General features: G+C 40.8%; 1 protein-coding gene across 10 annotated transcripts in view; it reads right to left on the reverse strand.

Annotated features, from left to right (window-relative positions):
- Positions 1-20,421, reverse strand: part of EXD3 (exonuclease 3'-5' domain containing 3) — a 446,340-nt gene that overhangs the window by 415,672 nt on the left and 10,247 nt on the right. For 8 of the 10 annotated variants that reach the window (XM_090022475.1, XM_090022476.1, XM_090022470.1 and 5 more), the window contains exon 2: positions 13,685-13,801. The exons of 1 other annotated variant lie outside the window; for it this stretch is intronic. The gene's annotated coding sequence lies outside the window, so the exon portion shown is untranslated. The remainder of the gene's footprint in view (positions 1-13,684; positions 13,802-20,421) is intronic. One more of the 10 variants, XM_090022467.1, reaches the window with a different exon arrangement.

Genomic DNA, 20,421 nt, shown 5'->3' on the forward strand with positions numbered 1-20,421 from the left:
GTGCCTCGTTCCCTCTCCCCCCCCCGCCAGACCTGTCCGCCAATCAGTACCGAGGGGTGGGGCCACACAAAGGGCAACCAGCAGTCAAAATGGCAGCCACCCCCTCATCCTCTACCCCTCCAGCCCACAGGGAGGGTATGCCAATCAGCACCAAGGGGCAGGGCTGCCGCAACATGCTGCAGAATTTGAACTTGAGACTGCAACCAACCTGCAAAAATTGACAAGTCCCCCTGCAATTTAGGTAGGTTAGTTTTAACCACTGTATAGGTGTATTTAGAGCCAGATAAGATGAGGTGAGATAGTGCTTAAGGAACCAGTACAGGCTTCAAGTTTTAGCCGTACTAATGAATGGTTAAACACCACCAGCAGAAGTAATGGTTATCAGACCCAATGGAAATAAACAGCAATTTCAAACAAGAGGATGCACTATCAACAGATGTTTTTAAACTGGATGCTTGAGTAGATTATAAGAGCCTTGGAAGAAGGAAAAGGTCTGCACCAGTTCTTAGCACATGCAGACGATATCTGCTAGTAGGAGAGGAAATGAAAAAGGAACAAAAGAATACAGATATCACAGAGTCAAATGCCGAAGAAGTTGGGTTTGCTATCAATGTCAGAAGCTGGGCTTGCTATCATTGCCTACATGGTCACTTCCAGAAATAAATCTCAAAATTACAAGATAAGGACAGAGAGTGACAATGTGGGAAGGTCAGACAAATTTAAATATTTAGGAACAATAACTACTGAGAGCAATCATATACCTGAAGAAATCAAGGCAAGACTTTACAGTGCTGTTGAGCCTGGATGAAATAGTGGTATCACAGATAATCTCAAGAAACCTTACAACCCAGCTTTATACAGCTGTTCAACTTTTATATAGATGTGAATTCTAAACGCTGACAAAGGCAAATGGAAAAAGGCTGTAAGTGTTTGAAAACAAAATGCTAAGGAAAATTTTTGGTGCAATACAAGAAAACAGACTGTGGAGCAGAAGGTATAATCAAGAACTTGTGGGCCTTTGCAAAAGACCTGATGTCTTGAGCAAGATAAAAGTACAGAGAATGAAATGGGCAGGGCATATCGCAAGAGCTGACAAGAAAAGGCACATGAAGCAGATTTTAGACGCTGAGGTGGAGGGTATCAGACCTAGAGGCAGACGGAGGCAATAACAGGAAGATAACAGAGAAACTGATTTGGAAGGGATAGGCAATTAAAGCGACAAGGTAGAAGGAGATTGCACAAGACAGGATGAGATGGAAGGCTCTAGTTAAGGCAGCTACAGGCCCTTTAGGGCTGTAAGATGAGACAGGGTGCGAGAAAGCAAGAAAGAGAAGTAACGGTGGGACTAGTGTAGGAGGAAAGCAGGAGAGGTGGCCTGGATCGTGAACATCACTCCATCTTTAGAATCCCCCCACACCAGTTCATATCCAAAGCCATCTTTCACATTCGTTCACACCTTACATCTTTATCCCATGAAATATTTCTGCATTAGGACAACCTGGCCCTCCTATCAGAACTTAAATCAAACTCCAAAATATATTTAATAATAATTCTTTAGACTCTGCAAAATAGATTTTCCCAGTTTACGGGTCAACCTAATTTATCTCCATCCTATGCAATGGAAAAGTACTTATCTATTGTTTCCTATCTCTGCTGCATCTTACAGGCTGCAAATGTACTTTATTAAAGAAAGCAACTTTTATAGTGACTAAATTAATAAAGCATGTATTTCCAAACCCAGCCTCTCCAGTTGGTATGGTAAAAACCATAATATAAAAGGGTCCCAACTCTGCAAGACAGTTTATAGGAGATACAGTTTATATAGTGGAGACATATCACACACCCCCATTATGTCTCTATCAACATACTAGGCCTTGCAAATCTGCCCTAAATAAAAACAAAATTGACAACATATTGTGTCGGAGGCCAGCTGGGCTGCATATTCTTAGCATGTATTTGGCAATGCTTAGATTGTTCTCTCCCCTTTTAACAAACAACTTGCTTACAAATGAAAAACTTGCCAATGCTCTAAAGCATTCTTTAATGTTCAGATGTCATTAGGATTGTATTCAACAAGGTCTCCTGGAGAGATCAGCAAATTAGCCAACAAATCCATGGAGATGAAGCTCTGTTACTTAGAACCTAGTGGGACTGAACACAACTTTCTTATGAACCACAACGGAGACAAAGATTGAGTGTGTATATTTTCGGGGGGGGGGCACGTGCATGCACACACAGAGCTAGAAAATATACAAACTCAGTCTTCGAGTGAGACACACATACGCTTCAGCATTAATCCTTTACTGCCATACTAAAACAAGATTTTAGTAAAACTCTTTATTTTTACAAACTGTATTAGGTAACAACAATTCTTTCTAAACACTTCCATATGCATACAATTGTATCTTGATTTCCCAACCAAGTAGTCTACATTAAACACAATATTAATCCCCTATGGGGGGGAAAGCAGTTGGACGGGCAGGGCACTTTAAAAAACCATTGAATTACAGTAGGCAAGACATTGCATAGTACATGTCAATAGGAAAATGAAACAAACTTCGTTGAGCATATATGATGGAAATGGTCAGTTAAGCACAAATCTTACACGCATAAAAACTTTGGCTACAAATATATCTAAAAAGATCTGGATGTGTTGCTGTGATCATTTTTCACTCCATAAACTCTTGTGTCAGCTTTTCAGGTTCCTTTTCATGGCCATCTGGGTTTCTGCGCTTTTTCTACTCTTACTTTATCCACCAAAGGGGTCATAAATTCAGTATTCCAGAACAAACAGGATATATAGCCAACATAACCTTTCCAGAATTAACTGTCACAGAATGCTGAAAAGAGCAGTGAGAATGGTATTGTGAACTGCTATATCCAGACATTTCTGGAAGCTGGCAAAACCCAGCTTTAAAACAAAGTCCTCCTGAAAACTGGTTAGCTCATTTAATTTTTCAAAAGGGAAACAACTATTGTTCATCTCAAGAAGTTGAGAAAACTGGATTTTTTGGATTCTTCATAAACAAACACATCACTGAATGAAATGTTATCTTTAATAAATATAGATTAGAACACTGAGAAATACGATTACCTAACAAGTAAGATGTTTTTGATATCACAGTTGAAACATGATAGGTCTCTTCTAGATTATCTCTCCAGTCATTCTGTGATTATCTCTGATATCCCAAAACAGACAGCTCAGTTAATGAATATACCATAATGAAAATAAAAAGGCAAACAAATTAGTAATGGAGAGCTGCAGGTTTCTTATACTAATGATGCTGAACATAGTATAAAATGAGAAAATATAAATATGACAAACACAAAAGAATCAACAAGATTAACCCAGGATAGTTGGTGAAACATGGCCAGTAATCTTATAATGGACACTGGTGACAATAAAATATTATTGTTTCTCCAACCCGGGAAAAAAAAACCCCAAAGCCCCCAAAATACATGATTTGCTGGGAAAATGTCCTGAAGATTATATCTAACACTACAGAATAAAGGACAAGGAGATCTTTGCTATTTGCAATGGTATCAAAAAATAAAATCGAAAGTATGAAAGGACTTTTTCATCAGTTGAAGTCTTAAATCTTGCTAGGAAAGAGACACTACCTATATCCCTAAACCACACTGCATAAATTAAAAAAATATATATTCCACAACTACCTGTAACACTCACAGACAGCTAATTTAAAAACATCAGAAAAGTTGTTCCAGATTCTCAGTGGCACTTGCTGGTAACACTTGCTGGAGGTCTCAGAAAAATTAAGTTTCTCCTGTAAGTCTGTTGTGAGAAAAATGATGAATTTCTTGAAACACTGAATGCAACAAAGGATAACTTTGTCAAAGAGATGCCACATTTCCAAAAACAACAATTGAAGGAGATGCTGAACACTCATTATAGGGTGATTAGATTACTATCATGATATCAGTGAAAGTTTGGCTTTGTCTTATTAACAACAAGAACTAAATCCACTCAGATAAAATAAAAAATGGCTCAAAGAAGCTATGGGAACTTTGAATAGTTTCTTCACCATGATTCGTCCTAAAAGAAAAGGCAATAAGTTAAACTGTCACCACTGCTCTGCTGCAGTTTACTGAGCATAAAGAGCCATGTGATCCAGAAATGAAAGGAAAAGCAAAACAAAAACCCAAAGCAGGCCAAAATTATCGCTTTCTAAATCTTCTGTTACAAAGCACCACAAACAAGGGAGTAAAAAGTAGCTCTGTGATATGCAGGAGGCAGCGATACTGTCAAAAAGTTCTGGGAATATCAAGCTGCCAGCATAGTACATCTGAACTGCTTGAAAAACTTACTCATATGCTCAATAAAGTTCTCTCTCATTTATCTGTGCTTTATTTAATGGTTAAAGTCTTTACATTTTATTTATCACTTAAAAGGAGGACTATCAACATATAACACTGCATCCAAAAAGAGGCAAGTCAACAACATAAGATGAAAGAAAGAAGTTCATAAGACACCGTGAGAACACAGTTAAACAGAAGAAAAATGTTTACATCATCTTTTAGGTTTGGTATAAAGAATTTTTGATGCTGGGGACTATATGGCCCAAGGGGATTGGTAATGGGAGAGAAATAAATCCTTTCACCTCTAGGTTGAAATCCAAACCAGGTTGGCAGTAGCCAAAAACCATTATCTTAACATCTGTTAGCTGTTTGGTAACCTATGTGAAATGAGTTATACTCCTTAGTGTCCACATCATAGTCGCACTAATTGGCACCATGTCGACAATCTAAACAGAGAGGTCAAAGCCTGAACATACAGCAAGCATGAATTACGAATTTAGTTCATTTCAGCTTTGAGTCCACATGTGATAAATTACCTCGTTTCATGTGTGTGTGTAACCCCACCTAGCCATACCACCACCTTCCATTCACCCTCAAAGTAAAAACATAATTCAAATAAGCAAACAAATTTTAATTGCTCCCTTAATTAGACGTTTGCCATAGCTTCTGATTTGATAAAATCATATAAACATGATCTTAAATTTATTCCTATTCAGCAAAGCACTTAAGCAAGTCTTAACTTTTTATCAATGTGACTAAATATTGTGCTTAATGATAAATAGGTTTCATGAATAGGAGCCAAAGTCTGTAAAAGGCTTAATCCTTTATTGTTTATTTCTCACTGTTCCTCACAATACAAGAAATCAGTGTAACCGTACAAATTCTAGATGCGTGAAAGCCCCCTTTACCTTTGGTCCATACCTGTTCTAGTTTTCTCCACAAGTGTGAGGATTTAGAAGAAACAAAGAATTGGGTGACACGTGCTAGCCTGTATGAGTACAACATGATGAAAGGTCATAACTATTTCAAGCCTAATTTTTCACAAAGTGAGCTTAGAGGTACAGAACAGGGTTTTAAAGCAGCAAAGTAAATTTTGCCAATGGGTGAAACATAAAGAAACTAACTAATGAAATTGTTAGAAACAAAAAAGTGGATTACTTGCATTCTCTGCGTGTGGCTGCATAAAAAGTAATGGCCTAAAATAAGAAGGGGAGATATTCCATAAAAAATACTTCCCAATGGTTACCCATCATCTTCTTGGATAGGTTTAAGAATATTTGATACCAGGACCTAGTAATGAAAGTGACTGGCTGCATCTTCCTGGAAGCTGTCCAGGAACACATTAGATAACAGAATACCATAGGAGCACTGTGCCTTCTTTAAAGCAAAGAGTTGGACTGTGTAATTAAGTACTTATTATTAAATAATGGAGTAATTATTACACAATAGCTGCAGGAACCACTGCATTTACTCTTATGAGGAACTTTCACTTTTTATTTTGTTTCGAGAAAGATGATAATGTTGGTTAAGAATAGTGACCAACCAGGAAAGGGATAAATCCGATCACAATACCCAGCAGTTTGGGAGGCATAAAAGAAGGAAGACTTGAGGGATAGTCTGGTGAGTTTGCAGAGAGTCCTTTCCCCACCAGTCCAATGCTTTATTTTGTTACTCAAAGGTATAGTCTGCACTCAGAAGAAAGGAGCTCACAGTAGAGATGGGACACCACTGTGTCTGAAAACAGAGAGAAGACTAAAAGCCAGGGTTCCACATCTGCTTTTACAGTTGTCTATGTAACAACTATTTGTTGTGTTGGCTCATGCAGAGAAAACTTAAGTGTCCAGTAATGATGGGTGCTGCTCTTTTTTTTTTTTTTTTTAATTCAAGACTACATTTGTCAGAAGATCATTAGACTGTGCAAGTCCTGCTGAGGGATGCTGCGGCAGTAACTAATGTGTGAGTACTCACTGCCAAGAACTCTGTATTCTTTTTCAAGAGCTTTCCACTCAGGGGGTTGTCTGATTTTTTAGAAGATATTCCTATCTACTGGGATTACAGCTTTTGCCAGGCCTGCCACAGCTGCATTACCTTTAGGCACCTGGACAATGGCTACTTTGTCATACTGCCACTGATGGTCCATCTCCTAAGGAGGCCCTTTTCTTCCTCCCTTTAGCATCCCTCTTTCATATGGAATTAGACTGCAGTACAGACTCTTTTAATGCCAGAGGGACGCCTTGTGGTTTGGGACATACAGTAATTCTGGTTTCTCTTCCCGTTGCAACAAATAATTATCTCAACACTTTAAGAAGGAATCAGTGCATTAACATCAGGGAAAGAACTAGGAGAGGTGACAGTCTGCCAAAAACATATGCAAACTGAGACTGATACCGCTGTCTGTTCCTTTGGCTGCATTCACCCCAGCAAGTTGCCAGCTCAGAGAGAACTATGCCCTCCAGTCTTTCCCCAACTAGCCTGATGTAGGTCAAGTTACTGAATGCAGTGAAGACAAAGGCCTGTTCCAGATATGCATATAAAATCATTAGGTAGGCTAACATAATGAAGCCTTTTACTTGGTTGGAGCAGCTCTAGTTTTCACATCAGCACCTCCATGCATATGGTTTGTGGCCTTTGCTACATAACTGTATTTATGGGCATGCCACATACCCCCGGATAAGAAATGCACCTTGTTTTTGGGAAGGCGAAAGGAAGAAAAAAAGATTTTTCACAGTTATGGCTGCATAGAGTCGGGACAGATCCACTCACCCTTCCTTTCCAGCTCAGGCAAAAGTTAATGTTAGCCCTTTCGCAATTGAATTGCTAGCAGCTCTTGACTGCCTGGCTAAAAGCTGAAACTGTAGCTGCTGCTTAAGACTGGACTCTGTGGGCAGATCTAGGATTTGGAAAAGAGCTAAAAGCAGTCTGTAGGGCTGGGAAATATAAAAAGAAAAACCAGGAACAGCTAACAGCAACGTGGCCAAAGAAAGGATAGCATCAACATCATTAAAAGGGAGAGAGAGCTAACACCGTTGGACTGAAGAACAATTATCAGGAATCAGGTAGATCATAATGAGACAAAGTCAGTTGACTCCCTTGATGCTGCCTGAATAGAAATCTGTGCAAAAAATAAAGAAATTGACTCCCCATTTAAGATGGTCACCTCAGTTTCGGAAGCTAATTTTTTGGAAAATGTTGTGTGGTGCATGAGTAAACATGGTATTTACACAAGAAATTAAAACAGTAGCAATTGCTAATTGATGAGCTACTCTGAAAACAGATTCTTCTCCTGTGGGAAAGCAGGAGAGCTCCAAAAGGGAATGCTTCCTTTTCTGTAAGGGATGAAATCAGGCAGGCAGGAAGGAAATCTGAATTATGTAAGCCTCTGCCAAAGTTCCTTTTAAAAAAGGGGACAGAAAGGGGGAAGGAAATTAGGTTTAGGTAAAAATGTATGTTTAATATCTTTCCACACGATGGGGAAAAGCTAGGAAATTCTAGGCTAAGGGTCACACCATGTCCTTACATTACATCCTTGGCCTTCCTTCACAAAGATGAAGGGAACAGGGTCTTTTTCTGCATCACAGTTTTCATGTTACATAAACATTGCACTTGTTATGTGATATTCTCTTTCATGGGTGTCATTCTGGGCCCTGGTGTAACAGGACCATTAAAAATGTGGGTTTTTTCTTTAAAGAAAAAAAGGGATGATTTATAAGTTATAACTAAGCAGAGACAAAGGCTCCGTTGACATAACATGTGGATTAAATCTGAAAGGAGAAAGAAAGCTGTTCTGCTAAACTGACAGTTCTGCATAGAGGGCTAGATCTAAATTGGTGCAATAAATCAATGGGAAACAGTTCTGTTTGGCCGAAAAAAGCATTTAGTTGGACAGGGAACAAGGGCACTTTAAAATTGCTCTGGACACTGTAATCAGAATGATTTCTTCATTTTAGGTTTTTGTTTTTTGGAGGTTTTTTTTAGTATATCCCAAAAGTTTTCATTTGCTTTGCTTAGAGCTATTTACTCTTTGGTATTTAATCTACTCCAAGTTAGCCTGCCAAAACCATCGGGCTCTTATCTAAACAGCTCCTCCCTATGCAACATAGAAGTTAGATCAAGCTCTGAAAGAGTTTCACTGATTTAAAGAAAGCAACCTAGCCCACACTGCCATCTTTCTTCACTGGGCATCAGGCATGACCTTCATCTAAGTTTCCTCCTGTCCCCACAACAAGTTACTCCTCTCCTCCTTTTTAGCAGCTCTTACTCTAACTTATTCTAAATCTCTATTTGCACTTATCCTTTCACACATACATTATTTCAGCAGAAAAATTTCTGCTGTTGCCACTGCCTGCCCACGTCAGACAGCCACTTAACCATCAAAAACCACATGAGAATCAAACTCCTCAATCACTGCTTCTAACAGTAACAGTACAGAGATACCCAGGAAGCCTGCCGGAAAACACCCGCTTTGGACTCTGGATGCTGAAAGGTAGCCCCATGGATGATGTACACTGAAAGGCGAGGAGAACTTGGCAGGACTTTCCAAGCATAATAAAATGTAGCCGGGACCAAGGACTGTAGCAGTCTCTTTTAATAAAAATCAGACGATACCTGGAACCAATTACAGCCTGAAAGCAAAGATGATGCTGGCGTCCTTTAATGACATTTAACACCCATGTGTCATGGTTAAGTCGTTCCCTAACACATGCAAACATGTCATTATGCAATTCAGATGAGCCTTCAAAGGACAATGCAAACCAAAATATAAACTGTGCCATAAAACTAAACTAGCCTTTTCAGCTAGGCTGTGAAACAGAACTGTAAGAAAAGATTTGTGGAAGACAGTACTGCAGAGCAAAGTATTTCATACAAGCATCTGTGGCTTCTCTTCACCACTTTACCCAGAATTCCACGCCGCTGAGAATTTTTTTTTCACAACGAGCAACTTGTGCATGTAATAAAAGGGCTAAGGGAGTGTGACATTATATTGTATGAAATGAAGTTGGGAATTTTGGACCCTAAATCTTTTGTCCTTCAAGTTTTATTATTTTCAATCAGAAGCATGAGACTAAAGTCCTTCTGAAAAGAGCTAAAAACACCCTTTCACTGTGAGGGAGTATGTTATAAAACTGTTGCTCAAAATCCTACTGTTGAAATTTGCACTTTTTTCATTTCAACTTAGACTGAATTTGCCATTCAGGCACACAAAATTATTTATTTTTTATAAGCTGAACATACTTGATATCTGCAATAGCACTACTCAGCATTTGCACATTGGTATCACTTTTCATCCTAGGATATTCCGAGGCACTTCCAACCAACAGAATAATATACATTATTCATCAGCTCCATCACAACAAAGCAGCTCGCCTCTGGAGTGAAGCTCAGTAGCTGTTTATGAGTTCAGAAGTTCAGGCGTCTGAAACAACTGTGAGGAATTATGAGCTTTTCAAACCTTATCCATGGTCTTCCATTGCCCCAGATAAGAAAATCTGACTTGGCAGGGTTGGCTGAATCCCGACAGCACAAGGACATAGTTTCACCATTGCTCAGTTCATGCCGATCAACAGCCTGGAAATCTGTGCAAAGGGCTGAAGACCCCTGATTCTCTCAGCTCAGGAGCAGTTTACATGGCACCATGCCTTAACTCAGTTCCTGCTATCTTCCAATCCTCACTATCCATTCCCTGGTCAAAAGAGATCAGCTGAAGCAGAAAGTTTTTTGCCTTTCCCTCCTCGAGCAACCACTCTCTATACCTCCTAACTACTGGGACTACAGGTAACAGTAATAGAGGGAGAAAGATAACTTCAGGATGCTCCCATTTTTACAAAACAGATGATGGGGGAATTGAGAAAAAGATGATGATGCAGAGGATGGACAAGTACTTCATTTTTTTTGAACAACTTTCTGCTTCCCAGAAATGACATTAAAGGCCTGTGACATTTTAAGTGTTCACATCAACACAAAAGAACTCTTCAGAGCATAAAGCGAAAAAAATGGTCTTGTAGCTAAAACATAGAGCTAGGACATGTGTTCGACAGACACATTTCAGATATGACGTTATAGTCCTGGCCCACCTTTGTAACGTCTGTGAGTCATACAGATGAAATGACGACATAGAATTAGTAGCACTGAAGCAATGCTGCAGCTGTTATGGTCTAGGAAATGAGCGCCAAGGATTTTTGTGGGTGATATCTAGGGGCCTTCCCAACTCAAGGAGGTTGCTGGCCGCTTTTGTGGGTTTATCGTGGCACTGCCCCCTCGCCCCCCACCCCATGCCTCAGATTGGCTGAAGGGCCCCACACTCCATCACTGATTGGTGAAAAGGGATGTCAATGATGCAGCTACGCCCCTTTCCACTAATTGGCTGAGAGGGCTGCCATGCAGCCATGCCCCTTGCTGCTGATTGGTGGAGAGGGGTGGGAGTGGCATGACAGGCAGCCCTCCTTTCCCCCCCACCACCCAGGCCAGCTACACTGGGGAGCCAGAATTTTATTTTTATTAAGTTTTTTTTTCCTGTGGATTTTGCAGAGATCATCTTATTTCACAATTTCCACAAAATCACGATTTCAGTAGGTACCTAATGATATCTTTTATTAGACCAATCGCACAGCTGGGGTAGTCTTAGATAAGCCTTCAAATGCAGCGTAATCTTCTTTAGAATAACAACTAGAATTATTAATTAACAAATGTTGCCAAAGCTGATTTGGCCTGGCTTTGTTTAAATTTATGTCTGTATATCTAGATAAGTTCAAGAGTATGTTCGCAGATCACCCATAGCTCCTAAGTATGAATAATGCATGTTGTGGGTACAGAAACCAACAATAGCCAGGAAATCTAAAACTACATTAGATAACATTTTTAAAAAATAAGTAATCAAAATAATAATAAAAAAATCATGCCCGCAATGGTAAAAGTTAAACTTTAATTTTAACCTCAAATTTTCCTGGCGTTTGCCACGTTGCCCAACACTTACCAATTTCCATAGAACTTCTCCATTTTAAAGCACTTTCCACACATCATGAAAATTAATCAATCCCCTTGTAAAATAGGAATAACCCTCCTCCAAATCTTAGATGAGAAACTGAAAAGGAAATATTAAGTAATTTGTCCAGAGTTACAAAACAAGTATCAGTGCTAGGAGTAGAAGGGTGAATGTGGTTTTTTGCATGTTTAAGTGTATATGTACAAAAAGGCAGCAACACAAATGGGACTACAACCACTCTCAAATGAGCACAAATTTAGGGTCACGCTATCCCCTCATATAAAGACACTGATAGAAGCATAGTGTTTAAATGATTAAAACTATGGTTCAGAAAGCATTACATAACAGACTGTTATTACCGTCTTCAGAACGTAGGAATTAAGCTGTCCTAGTCCTCTGGAATTTTGTCCTGCTAGTAGCATGAGCTACAAAAAGAGTGATGGCACTATATATCATAAATCTCAGACCTTAACTATTCTACTATGAAGGATAGCAAATTAAGAATGATTTTCACTTCAGTCTCTCTTTCTCTGTTTGATAGATATGTGACCTTGCTAATTTGCATCCAATATCCTTTATTAGGAAAGATTGCCCCCTAGTGAAATTTAAAAATAAGTTTTAAAACAATTACAGTAAGGATTACACTGATGAAAACAAAAATTAGATTTTCAAGGTACTTTGAATTATTAGGTTAACCTTTATTTCCAGATGAGCAACAGGTGAAATAATAAATCAAACAACACTAATTTGTGAATTATGCCATGCAAAGATCTTTGGGTTTCTTTATATTCTAGAATACCTAGAATCGTGCAAAAATAGTGTTCAGTACCCTAGAGGGCTAGGTTGGTGGTATCTTTCCAAAGCAGATTAACTGAATTCCTCAACATTTATTTTAGCCATCAGGAATTGGAGAATGACCAAAGAGGGACTTTATAGCAGTAGTGAGAACATCTAATGGTGCCTATGTCCACTGGGAATTAAAAAGTTAAACTGAGGTTGAAAGAAGAGTAAAGTATAATGTTGCTCATAGCAGGTTAGTCGCTCAATATTATTGGCAAGGGGCTAAAAAAAAGTATGAGTACACTACCTTAAGGTAAGGACATATAAAAAAACTTCACCAGTGGAAGAAAGGGAGCAGAGCTTTCCCCATGCAACCACTGCTCCATAGTGACATGATTCTTACCGCATGGCTTGCAGAAACTAACCCATTCTATCACTGAGGACTAAGCTACCAGTGTTTAGCTTTCTTTTGCTGTGGGGTAAGAGCATGCACATAGAAAAGCTGGCACACAGTAAATCTGTTTACCAAGCAGTAAATTTTATGCCCATACATACCTAACTGAAATACTATATGCTCAATACATGCAAGTAAGATCCCAAAGGCCTGTCTAACCAAGCTGTTTGAGTTTGAATGCACAAAATATGAAATTAACACTCTGGACCATAAAATGAAATGAACGCCATGACCAGGTACATAGAGAAGTCCCAACCTTGCAGTAACACTGGGAATCATGTATAACAGGGATATTTAAAGGATACTTAAATCATCCAGTCCTGCAAACTGGATGAGGTGCACAGGGCCAGTCTGTGGGCCAGATGCAGACATTGCATGCAGTGTGTGTCCTGGACTGGCCATGTGTACTGCTGGCAGCACATGCAGACTCCAGCTCTGTATGCCTTATGCAGCACATGCTGGCCAGACCTGTTCACAGCACGTGGTGGCATAGGGCTGGTCCAGAACACACACTAAATGAAGCATGCAGAGCTTGTCTGGGGCACACGCTGCATGTGATGCCCATGCTGGACAGGCCCTGTGCTCTAGCTTTGGGATGCAGGGCCAATTATGACTTGTGCCCCAGTTTATGCCCAGATTGGCCCTGGGCTATGTGCAGCCAATGCTAGATATGCTCTGCACGTTGCAAGCAGCATATGGAACTGGAGCCAGGATAAGCTTGCACGCGGTGTGCCTTTCAGAGCCCCACAGGCTGGATGATCAAGGCTGCAGACTGGATCTTAGAAACCCTTGGTACACATAGTTCACAGACAAAAAGGTAAAGAGACCCCTCTGAAACCTATTCCTAAATACGTTTGCTACACCATAAATCACTGATCATTTTGAAAGGACATCACCAGTGCCACATAAAAAGCAATGGTGATAAGACAGTTCTTGTTACAACTCAAACAAGTGTGACTTTGCTAAGGGGTAGGTTTGCTTTAAGACACCTGCATGAAGAGAGTGTCCCCTGAAAACATACTACAGCTGCTTGTGGGTTTGGTAGATCCTTTAGGAATGAATTCCAGTGAAAAAAGTCATCATAAACTGGCCAGAGTTTAAGTTGATTTTAATAGTCTCAGTGTCAAACTATGACAATGAGATAGTTTGCATACCTGCTCACAGATCCCAGCTTATAAAGGTTTGGGTCCAAGGACACAGCAAAGGTACCTGTAAGGGGGACAGTGCTGCTTGCTCAGTAAGGACAAGATAATTCCACCTCTGTCATATACCTGAAAAGAATCAAACACATTTGTTCATGTTTATATATTTCTCTATTACAGGGGTGTAGGTTGTAGCCATTTTGGTCTAAGGACATAGGCAGACAAGGTTTTTTGGGTAAATCTGATATCTTTTATCAGACCAACTTAATAGTTGGAAAAAAATTTCTCAGCAGGTCTTCGGGTTTAAAAACCCTTCGTCAGACTGAGGAAGTATCTGCAGTTGGTGTGTGCTATTCATTCCATCCAGGAAGAGCATATACCAACTGCAGATGCTTCCTCAGCCTGACGAAGGGTTTTTAAACCCAAAAGCTTGCTAAAAACATTTTTTCCAACTATTTAGTTGGTGTAAGAAAAGATAATCAGATTTACCCAAAGAACCTTGTCTGCCTATACTTTTCTGCACAGTTATCCCCTAATTCAGAATCAGAACAGCATGTAAATGTATACTCAAGTCCTAGTGACGTCAACAGACTTCACATGCTTAAATGTTGAACATGTCTACATGCTTATCTGAACAACGATGGACTTAAGAACATGTTCAAGTGCTTTCCTGAACTTGCTAAAATCTCTTTTCTTGCTAAATGCAATCTCGTCATTAAGGTAATGGGATGACTGCATCATTTACATAACAAGGGAGTGATTAAGGATCCCTAATGCAGTGTTTACTGAGCCACATTCTAACAACTCAAATGGATCACATTTTAAAAGGCAGATCATCTTGACAAAATCTTCCTTCTCATTCACTGTCATATGAATGTCCCTATGGAATCAAGGCAATTTCTTATGAGAAAAATAACTTTAAATTGTGTGATTTTTAACAATTTTTTCATTGATCTACTATTGGATCTATTATAGATCCACTACTGGTCCCACTAAAGACCTGCCTTGCAAAGAGTCTGAAACACTACCTCTTTTTACTTCAGAGTGGAAAAGTGCAATTTTTTCCTGTAGCTCAAATGTTAAACCAGTTCTTCTTCAGTTTCTAACAATGTTAGATTTCACATGCCTTTGGGATATTAAGAAATATTTTCCCAAAATTTATAAGCAACCAGATCTCTGACACAACTCAAGTGGATCAGTTTTATTCAGCATCCATTAAATGTTTTTTTTCCAAGCAATGCGAAATTCCTACTGTGCTTTAGCCCACATTTTCAAACATTTATCAATTCTGTAATTTTCCAGCCAGTTCCTTTTCTGACGTAACAACTCACCCCTTGAGGAAGCTTAGGGTGAGACAAAGTTTGACATTTAAAGTTCACTGGAGAGACAGTGTTCTGGATGTTTTTAAAGTGGGAATTTTTCTTTCATGAACATATAACCCAAACATAACTGAAGCAATTTGCCCAAAACTTAAAAATAAAAAATGGGGGGAAAAAAATCCTTCTTTAAAACCATATTTCAGCCATGGAAACTTGAGTCTAGAATCAAAATTTGCAGAGAGGTACAAGTAAAAGCAAACAATGGATGATAATTAAAACGTTTTGCAACTGTACTGTACTGTAACAGTCACTACCAGAGGACCCACAGCCTTCCCAATATTGCCTCATGTAATTTTTAAAGATACTTATTTACCAGCTGCTTTTTCATTTGATAAAATGATAAAGGAGTAAGACATGCATGACAAAAGTTTGTGGTTGAGGAGTTCAATGGGGCATGCACAGAGCCTAGTTACTATACATCACAGCTCTGTTACATATCTGCATGGTTTATCTAATACACCATGAAAATGCTTTGTATTATTGTTACATGACTGTCAACAATGTCCAAAAATAAACTTCATTGTAAGGCTGTGGCAAATAGCGTGACAAGGAGAGTGCAGCATATGTTTTCAAAAAAAGAGTGCTCTAAATGGCAATACCTCGTATTTACATTACAGTTTAGTCAACATTCTTGTAACACCCTTGGCACAGATGCAAAATGAAGAGGGAAGCTTTATTAATAGGCAAGGAACAAAGGCATAAATGGAGAAGCATCACATGATCACTTTCCTATTCTGGCTACATATCATCTAACAAAGGTCCCAAACTGTGTTAAGTCTAGCAACATGTACTGAGTGCAGTTAGTTAGGCCTGTGTGAAGCAGCTAGTATTCACTTCAGATTCAGTCAATTTGGGGGACAGTGATTCGATTCGGTGATTCGAATCACTGTCCCAAATCTATTCGGCTGAATCTGATTTGGAGATTCACCTGCTGCCAAATCAGCCGAATCTCTGACTCACACAGGCCCATCCCCTGCCTGCCCCAGCTCCCGGCACTTGGGGAAAAAAAGCCCCAACTCACCAGCTGCTGCCTGGCAGGGGGCCGATCCCTGCTGACCCCACTGCCCCACGCTGCGTGGGGGGCTCTGCATGAGCCCCCAGAAGCCCAGAGGCTGCTGCAGCAGCTGGTGAGTCTGGGGGCAGAGGGTGGGGGGTTGGGGGATTTTCTTAAAGGGCTGGAGCTAGGGCAGGCAGAACAGCTATGGGGGGGCTGGGCCAGTGGGTGGGGGTCGGGGGGCTTGTGACAGAGCCCCTCACACAGCATGGGGTAGTGGGGGTCAGTGGGGATTGCCCCCCCTGCCCAGCAACATCTGGTGAGAGTGTGGGCTTTTTTTTTTTTTTTTTAAAGGCCGGGAGCTAGGGCCAGGTGGGGCAGCCATGGGGGGGCTGGGAGAGCAGGCAGGGGATGGGGCCTGGCAGGGGTTCCTCCACGGTCCCCTCCCCCCTCCTCAGCCCCTCCCCCTACTTACCAGCTCACAGTCCAGGTCCAGTTCCCTGCTGCAGCGGGCAGGGACTGCCCGAATCATCTAAGCTCTCTGAATCCTTTCTGAATCGATTCAGACCTTTTAATTGGTCCCCGATTCAATTCAGATTCAGAGATTTGGCCACCAAATCGGGCCAAATCTCCTCTGAATTGAATCAGCACCCAAAGCTTTGCACAGCCCTACAGTTAATCTGTTTCTGATCTCACTTATGTTGGTGTAAAACTGAAGTTACTCTGCCAACGTCTATGGAGCTACACTGGTACATATGAGTAGAGAATCAAACCCAGTGCACCTCAGATGGTAATTCATGCTCACATACTTTCAAGCAAATGTGGTGCCTCTACATGTAAGGTGTTTTGTAGAACCATGTTCTTACTCTTTAGCTGTTCATTAAGAATGCACCGGCATTCAATTAAAAGGTTTTCTTGCTTTGCTTAAATTTACCTCTGTGTTCTCTTCCTTGACAATTCCCTCCTCCTGTTATGTACAAGAGATTACATAAGGGAGGGACAACAGTTCCCATCATTTAGAGCTGCCCTCTAGTCATTGCAACAACACCTGTAGCAGGATAGTATATGGCAAAGCTGGTGGAAGATGATGACAGTAACCACAACGACCTTGGGAGAGGTAAAGGCTAAGGGAATAAACCCTAAAAGAAAATCCAGACTGGAGCCCCGAAGACAGCCGATTAATTCAATCTTCTTTCTGGCAACTCCTACTACTTTCCTGGCCCCACATCATATTGGTTCTACCTTTCCAACAGATAAGTCAGCAAAGTTGACAGGGTGATTCTGATGCTTGGGCAATTCTTGATCACCTAGCAAACACCCAGGCCTTTCTGTCCTGGAGAGGTTACTTCAGTTTGCCAACATATTGAAACAAACAAGAGTCAACAATTACCAGTTATAAGCCATGGATTGATTGGCATAGATCCAGGTGCCAGAGAATGTCACTGATGGTGGGAGAAGTCATTGAACCTCATTGGAAAACTACTGCCACCTTAAGCTGGGCAGTTCCCAACCAACAAGGTGTTTTCCTGCCAGTCTGCTGCTTCAGTGGCTGCTTAGAGCTTAGAGATTCAACTTCAAAGCAGACTGCTACTGTGCACCACCAGCTACTATAAAAATGCAAGGAAAAACTTTCAGTCCTATAGATTGGAAGTTGCAAAGTACATACAACGACCCCAGGTATATCCAAACGAGATGGCCTCCAAACCATTCGCTATGCACATAAAACTGCAGTCATTGATGCATCACTTCTAAGACTGAATGCCAATATTGTTGCTCTACAAGAGACCAGACTACCAGGGACTGGTTGCCTAAAAGAGAAGTAGTACATCTTTTTCTGGTGTGGTAAACAGCCCAAAGAAATTGGGTAACATGGTGTTGGCTTTGCACTCAAAAATAACTGTTGTTTGCAATAAACCCCTGAAACAAGGGCTCCAAAAGATTAATAGTGCTTTGACTCACTACTGCCTCTGGTCCTGCCAATCTCTTGTGTGCATATGCCCCTACTCTCACTGCTTCATCTGAATCAAAGGACCTCTTCCACGATGAGCTTAGGGCTTTAGTCAGTCACATAATGAAAAAATCCTCCTGCTTGGAGACTTCAGCACAAGGGTTGGTGCTGAGTATGCTGCCTGGCCGCACAGTTTAGGCACCAATGGGATCAGCAAAATGAATGAAAACGGACAAATGTTTTGCTTGAACTTTGTTCATGCAATGAGCTATGTATAACAAATTATTTCTTCAATGTGAAAGCTCAACATAAAGTACCTTGGTGCCACCCACAATCTGGACACTGGCATGAACTCAGCTTGATTATCACACGCTCACAAAACTTCTGTGATGTAGTCCTCATATCATCCTATCAGAGTGCTGACTGATAGTGATCATTCATGGAAACTGTACAGGAATAAGAAACTCTCCTTACTACAAATCAATGCTATGTGACTGAAAGCTGAAGACACATCATCTCGATTCATCAAAACTCTCCAGGGCTCTTTCATCTCTTAAGCTGTGTAATAGTGCTGAGGAGAAATGGGTTCAGCTCAAAGGAGCCATCTATCAAACTGCCTTGGACTCTTGCGGTACCTTGCATCGCAGCTCAAATGATTAGTTTGATGAGAACTAATCTAAAATGATCCCACTCATAGAAAAGAAATGGTCAGGTCTCCTTAAATACAAGTGTGACCTTAGCTACTCCAACTTGCAGGCACTTCAAGAGATCCAGCAAAAGGTCAAATGTACAGTGAGACAGTGTGCAAACAATTACTGGCTACAATTGTGCAAAAGTATCCAAAAAGCTGCTGACCAAGGCAACATGCAAGCAATGTATGGGAGCATTAGGAATGCTCTCAGGCCTGTTCTGAAGAAGACTGCCCCTTTAAAATCCTTCACAGGTGAAGTCATCAACGACCGCAATAAGCAGATGGATTGATGGGTTGAACATGACTCAGAACTCTACTCAGGAAAATGTGGTCCATGACTGCTCTCAATGCACTTGACAGCACTTGATCATGAACCTACCATAAACTAAACAGAAAAAGCCATTGATCAGCTTGCTTGGGGTAAAGCCCCAGGTATAGATTACATACCAGCTGAAGTTACTAAGTGCAGAAAATCCAGCTTCCTCCTAATATGTATGTACTGGAGAGAAGGGGAAGTTCCTCAGGATATGAAGGATGCAAGCATAGTCACTCTGTACAAAAACAACAGTGATATAAGTGACTGCATAAATATCATGATATATCCTTACTTTGCGTCATTGAGAAGCTGCTTGCCAAAGCTGTCCTGCTATAACTGCAGACCCTTGCAGACAGTCTACCCTGAGTCTCACTCAATGTGGTTTCAGATCCAGTAGATCCACAACAAGAGATTATATTCTCCCTGAGACAACTACAAGAAAAGTGCAGTGAACAAAGAAAATCTCTGTACATAGTATTTGTCAATCTCACCAAAGCCTTTGATCTTGTCAGCAGAGATGGTTTGTTTCAGATCCTGAAGATTAGCTGCCCTCCTAAGTATCAAGTCCTTCCACGTCAGTATGTGTGAAACAGTGCAGTTTGATGGGTCTCATTCAGAAGAATTTGAAATCAAGAGTGGTGTCAATCAGGGCTATATCCTAACTCTGTCACTTTTGGGGATTTTCTTCACTGTCCTACTCAAATATAAATTTAGTAGCTCTTCAGAAGTACACCTTCAGACCAGATTCAATAGGAACCTCTTTAACCTTGCTCATTTGAAAGCAAAACTGAAAACCCAAGAAGTTCTTGTCCATGAAATGCTCTTTGCCAATGATGCAGCAGTGTCATTCAGAAGCAGGACTTCAAAATGGTGGACGGGTCATATTCCACCTGCGGGGAGTGAGTAGTAGAGTCCCCCAGGGCTTGGTCCTTGGGCCCGCACTGTTCAATTTCTTTATCAGTGATTTGGAGGATGGCGTGAAAAGCACCCTGTTTAAATTTGCTAATGACACCAAAATTTGGGGTGAGGTGAGCACGCTAGCAGGGAGGGAAAGACTGCAGCAAGACTTGGATAGGTTACAGGGGTGGGCTAGCAAAAACAGGATGCGTTTCAATACCGACAAGTGCAGGGTGCTGCACTTGGGCAGCAGTAACCAGCAGCACACTTATAAGATGGGAAACTCCCTTCTTGAGAGTATGGAGGCGGAAAGGGATCTTGGAGTCATTATTGACCCCAAGATGAACATGGGCCGACGATGCAAGGTCACGGTTGGCAGGGCTAACTGGACCTTGCCGTGCATCCACAGGTGCATCTCAAGTAGGGCCAAGGAGTCGATCCTCCCCCTCTACGCGACATTGGTCAGGCCACAGCTGGAGTACTGTGTCCAGTTCTGTGCACCCATTTCAGGAGGGATGTGGACA

Source organism: Crocodylus siamensis, chromosome 11 (assembly GCF_052110815.1).
Source record: "Crocodylus siamensis isolate JL-2025a chromosome 11, ASM5211081v1, whole genome shotgun sequence".
NCBI lineage: Eukaryota > Metazoa > Chordata > Crocodylia > Crocodylidae > Crocodylus > Crocodylus siamensis.